A 6,000-nucleotide genomic window follows, 5' to 3' on the forward strand; every position below is an offset into this window, starting at 1 on the left:
TCTATAGTCGTTTGTATGATTGAAAGAAGGTCAGGGGGAGCATAATGGGGATGGTTTGTAAAATATATAGAATGCGGGGGAAGTATGTTCATCTTTAAAATTGCTGCTCTTCCAAACCAGGAAAAATGGGGTTTGTTACACTTACTTAGGTCATTTGCAATGGTTTGGAGGATGGGTTGGAAGTTTTTTGAACATATGTCTGAAAAATTTGTTGTTAGGTATATCCCAAGGTATTTAATCTGGTCATGTTTCCTTTGAAAGGGGAAGTTATGTTTACTTTTTATTAGTGTTTCTTGTGAGAGAGAGATATTAAGGGCATGATATTTCGCAAAATGAATCTTAAAATTGGATAAACTATGAAAGAGTTGGAATTCTTATAGGAGATGTGGGATCGATATGTGTGGCTCTTTCTGGAATAGTAACACGTCATCAGCGAAGGTTGCTAACTCATAAGTGTGATCGTGATGGGTATGACTTTAATATTTTCATTGGATCTTAGACATCGTAGGAAGGGTTCAAGGGTCAGGACAAAAATAATTGGGAAAGTGGGAACCCCTATCTTGTCCCATTGCTAATGGAGAAGGCCTTCGACAGGTGACCGTTTATACAAACTCTGGAGTTTGGAGTTATATAGAGGGATATAATGGCATTAAGCATCCGATCCTGGAGATCAATAGGTCTCAAGATTGCTCCCAGGTAGTCACATGACAGCCTGTCGAACGCATTCTCTGCATCCAATGATAGGAAGAATCCTTCTTGTTTATGGGTTGTGATCCAATGGTGTACATTCAGGGCTTTGATCGTGTTATCCCTGGCTTCTCTCCCAGGGATAAACCCCACTTGATCTTTCCCTATCAGGGAGAGTAAAAAAGGCAAAGGGCCGTTAGCTAAAATTTTGGCATACAATTTTATGTTGACATTCAATAAGGATATCAGCCTGTAATTACTAAATGAAGTAGGGTCCTTCTCCTCTTTCGGGATCACTGTGATATGAGCTTCTACCAATCTATGGAAGGAGAGAGTGGATGAGTTTAAAGCGGAGTTCCACCCATTTTCTGAACTTTGTCTGTGCTACATGCCCTCAGCTTATACTTTTCACAATGGCCATTTTTTTTTTAATGCTTGTAAATACCTTATTATTAGTTTGTTCTCCACGACTTCTGCCTCTAATCACCTATGCGATTACGTCACTAGGTGATTCGCAAGGGTTCCTAGGATAGCGTCGGCATTTATCCCAGGAGTCCTTGTGAATCGCCTATTGCCCAAATCTTGCGTTACTTCCAGACCATTGCTAGGGCAGCATTTCAGAAGGATGAAGCACCGTTGTAACTACATATTCGGCGACCCATTGCAGTTTGCCAAGGATGTGACGTTCCGTCGCCGCCATCTTGCTACACCCCACACTCGTCCACAGTAAGGATACACTAAGAAGGGGGAAAGCTGACATGGTGTTACACCTACCGGAGTTTTGCATTTTACACGTATTTATAACAGTAAAATCAGTTTATATAGTAAATTACAGGACTTACAACTCCGTCTGACTACTAAGATCTTGAATTTTAAAAGCAGCAGCAACCCTGCGCATCTCACAGGTTTGCTAATCTGACAGAAATTCGCTGCTTTTAAAATTCAACATCTAAGCAGTCAGAATGAGTTCTAAATACTGTATTTCACTATAGAAACTCGCTTTACTGTTATAAATACGTCTAATACGTCTAATTGAATAACAATAAGAAAATGTTATGCACTTTATACACTGGACTTTATTGCACTTTATGCACTGGATCAGAGTTATTCGTATTTTGAATGTTTTATTCACTTAAATTGTTTGTGAAGAACTGTTTTTGTGCCAAGACACAACTCTAGGAGGAATTAGTATATTTTAAAGTCCATTTGCACAATTTTTTATTTTTTTTTCTTGAGTTGTTAGTGCTACTTCATCATTTATACACAGATCTATTGGTCCCGAAGTGAGAGTCAGACTGATCAGGTGGAGGTGTTGCCACTTGTGACAGTTCGGACTTCAGAGGAGCATTTTTTTCCATTTTTTTTTCCATTTTTTACATCTGTCAGGAATATCCAGGGAGGGTAGAGTAGACACTCGGGAAAAAGATAAAAAGTGATCTTTTTTTGTAGACAGTATCAGCATATGTTTGTTGGCTTGACTACTACAGATGGGCATGATAGGGAATTTCCTGTCTTGGTGTGGAACAGTTGGCGTTGGGAGGTAGGAGAGGAGTAGAGTGAGATTATTCAGTCGGAGCCTTCATGGCGGGCTCTACTGTGAGCCGGGGAGGCTGTTGGGTTATTGGGCATGACATTCTGGGGAACGGATGAGTTGGTTCCCTTGGTGGGGTAGACCTGTGGCGTCTTATGTGGAAGTTGTCACGGACTGGACTATCATCGGTGGAGATTTATCTTCCCATATCTGGGGGACAAAGAGTGCTGTACCAATCTGGAATGTCAATGCGGGGAAGATTCAGGATTTCACAGAAAGTGGGTAAGTCTTCTTCCAGATGTAGGTTTGGCATGTGGCCTTGAGAAGAGGCAGAGAGGCAGAAGGGGAATTTCCAACGGTATTGGATCCATTTAGTACACAGGAGGTCAAGGAGAGGGCGTAAATCTCTTCTGTTCTGGAGGGTAATGGGCAGCATTTGCACAGTAATATACACTCACTCGCCACTCTATTTGGTACACCTTGCTAGTACCAGGTTGGATTCCCTTTTTCCTTCATTCTTCGTGGCATAGATTCAACAAGGTGTTGAAACACATTCCTCAGAGATTTTGGTCCATAGTGACATTATAGCATCACGCAGTTGTTTTTAGTTTTTTCTGCTCCACCGAAATGATGCAATTCTCCTTCCACCATATCCCAATGGTGCTCTATTGTATTGAGATCTGGTGAGTGTGGAGGCCATTGGAGTACAGTGACCACATTGTCCAGTGGTGAGATGATTGGAGCTTTGTGACATGGTGCATTATCCTGCTGAAAGGAACCATCAGAAGATGGGGACACTGTCATAAAGGGGTGGACATGGTTAGCAACAATACTCAGGTAGGCCATGGTGTTTGAATGATGCTCAATTGGTACTAAGAGGCCTAAAGTGTGCCAAGAAAATATTTCCCACATCATTAAACCACCACCACCAGCCTGAACTGTTGATACGAGGCAGGATGGATCCATGCTTTCATGTTGTTTACACCGAATACTGACCCCACCATCTGAATGTCTCAGATGAATTAGAGACCCATCAGACCAGGCAACATTTTTCCAATCTTCTTTTGTCCAATTTTGGTGAGCCTGTGAGAACTGTAGCCTCAGTTTCCTGTTCTTAGCTGACAGAAGTGTCACCCGGTGTGGTCTTCTGCTACTGTAGCGCATCTTCTTCAAGGTTGGATGTGTTGTGCGTTCAGAGATGGTATTCTGCACACCTTGGATGTAACAAGTGGTTATTTGAGGTACTGTGGCCTTTCTATCATCTAGAACCAAGAAAAAGGAGGGCTTAAATGGAAATACCGGGTAATTGCTCACATCAAACCCATGTGTAGTTCCATTTGGCCATATAATGGATTGGACTATAGCGGTACTTGATAATGGAAAAGGCACTGATAAATTTAAAATCAATATAATATTTAATAGAAATTTAAAACAAAACAAGTAATAACAATATGTCACTTGGAGAGATACAGTAGTATGCGCATCACAGTTGAGGTATTCCTAACGGGTTCTCCATGGGGAACATTCAACCGTAGAGAATGCACAGTAAATTTCCTCGACTAGTTTCGCGGGAAAGAACCCGCTTCTTCAGGAGGGTATCTATACAAAAGTATTACAATTGTTAGATAATACATATATATAAAAAGGAAACAAAGAATGAGCAAGAACAATTATCATGATATTATTGATTTTACATACATTCCCTATATGTTTAAAAGGAGATCAGCTCACCCCACTTCAAGGAACAGGATGCGGATAAGGAGGTCCGAACAAAATCCCCCCACGGCGGGCATGGGGGATTGGTGAAACGCCGGCTCTGAATGGATAATATTATAATAGTTCATAAATTAAATAAAGGTCTATCTAATGTTAAAGAAAGGGAAGGAGGGGAGGGGAGGAGAAAGGGAGGGAGGGGAAAGAACGGGGAGGGGAGGGGGGGGGGGGGGGGGAGAGGGGAAGGAAAGGGGGGGGGGGGGAAAGGGTCTGATGGTGAGTTGTTTGTGATGGAAGTGTGGAGGGAGAAAAGGAGAGGGGGGAAAATTTTTTTTTTCATTTTTTCCCCCTCTCCTTTTCTCCCTCCACACTTCCATCACAAACAACTCACCATCAGACCCTTTCCCCCCCCCCCCCTCTCCCCCCCCCCCCCCCCCCCCCTCCCCTCCCCGTTCTTTCCCCTCCCTCCCTTTCTCCTCCCTCCCCTCCTTCCCTTTCTTTTAACATTAGATAGACCTTTATTTAATTTATGAACTATTATAATATTATCCATTCAGAGCCGGCGTTTCACCAATCCCCCATGCCCGCCGTGGGGGGATTTTGTTCGGACCTCCTTATCCGCATCCTGTTCCTTGAAGTGGGGTGAGCTGATCTCCTTTTAAACATATAGGGAATGTATGTAAAATCAATAATATCATGATAAATTGTTCTTGCTCATTCTTTGTTTCCTTTTTATATATATGTATTATCTAACAATTGTAATACTTTTGTATAGATACCCTCCTGAAGAAGCGGGTTCTTTCCCGCGAAACTAGTCGAGGAAATTTACTGTGCATTCTCTACGGTTGAATGTTCCCCATGGAGAACCCGTTAGGAATACCTCAACTGTGATGCGCATACTACTGTATCTCTCCAAGTGACATATTGTTATTACTTGTTTTGTTTTAAATTTCTATTAAATATTATATTGATTTTAAATTTATCAGTGCCTTTTCCATTATCAAGTACCGCTATAGTCCAATCCATTATATGGCCAAATGGAACTACACATGGGTTTGATGTGAGCAATTACCCGGTATTTCCATTTAAGCCCTCCTTTTTCTTGAAAATTACAAATTCTGGATGATGGTACATTGTATTTATTCATAACGCTTGAAATCAGAGGCGATACTCATAGTATATGATCATCTAGAACCAGTCTGCCCATTCTCCACTGACCCCTGACATCAACAAGGCATTTTCCTCTACACTGGATATTTTCTCTTTTTTCTGATCATTCCCTGTAAACCTGAAAGATGGTTGTGTGTGAAAATCCCAGCAGATCAGCAGTTTTTTAAATACTCAGACCAGCCCGTCTGGCACCAACAACCATGCCAAGTTCAAAGTCACTGAAATCCCCATATATATAAACAAACAAAAAAACAAAACAAAAAATAAGAAAATAAATAAATAAATATATATATATATTATAATATATCTTTTTTAACGAAAAATCATAGAAAATAACTTAAATCAGACTGACCCCAAACCTTTACAGTTTCCTTTTAGAAAGGGAAAAATAGAACACATTTCTCACCATGGAGACGGATAAAAAAAGCATTCTTGATATCTATGACTTCTGGGAGTTAACACAAAGCAATTAAATTAATATTCCTATAAAATGTTTTACGTTTAAAACTCTGTTATTTTTAGCCTGCATTAATTAATTGAAGTGTGGAAATCTTTTTCTAGTGAACATACACATCGCTCACGTGTACCAATCAGCAGAGATTGGCTAAATCGTTGGGTAAGTGAGCTAATTAACGAGCACGACGTAAGGCGGTTGGAGAGGGGGTGTGGGGGTGGGGTAGGGGACAGTGGTGTTATAATATTACTCTTAGCCTGGGGAAGAACATGCAATGACTTGTGCCGTTATCTCTTAACACCCATATACACCCTAGGGGTTATCTTGTTTTTTGCAGACGAGTCTGTGATTCATGCCTTGCTCCATAGCTCATTACCAACCCCATACCAGCAAGTAGGAGTGCGGTCTCTTGCTGTCTAGTTCAATAGTGAGTCTCTGTGTTATA

The sequence above is a fragment of the Lithobates pipiens genome, unplaced genomic scaffold (genome assembly GCF_037356315.1).
Source record: "Lithobates pipiens isolate NorthernLeopardFrog02 unplaced genomic scaffold, aLitPip1_a1.2 Scaffold_1, whole genome shotgun sequence".
NCBI lineage: Eukaryota > Metazoa > Chordata > Amphibia > Anura > Ranidae > Lithobates > Lithobates pipiens.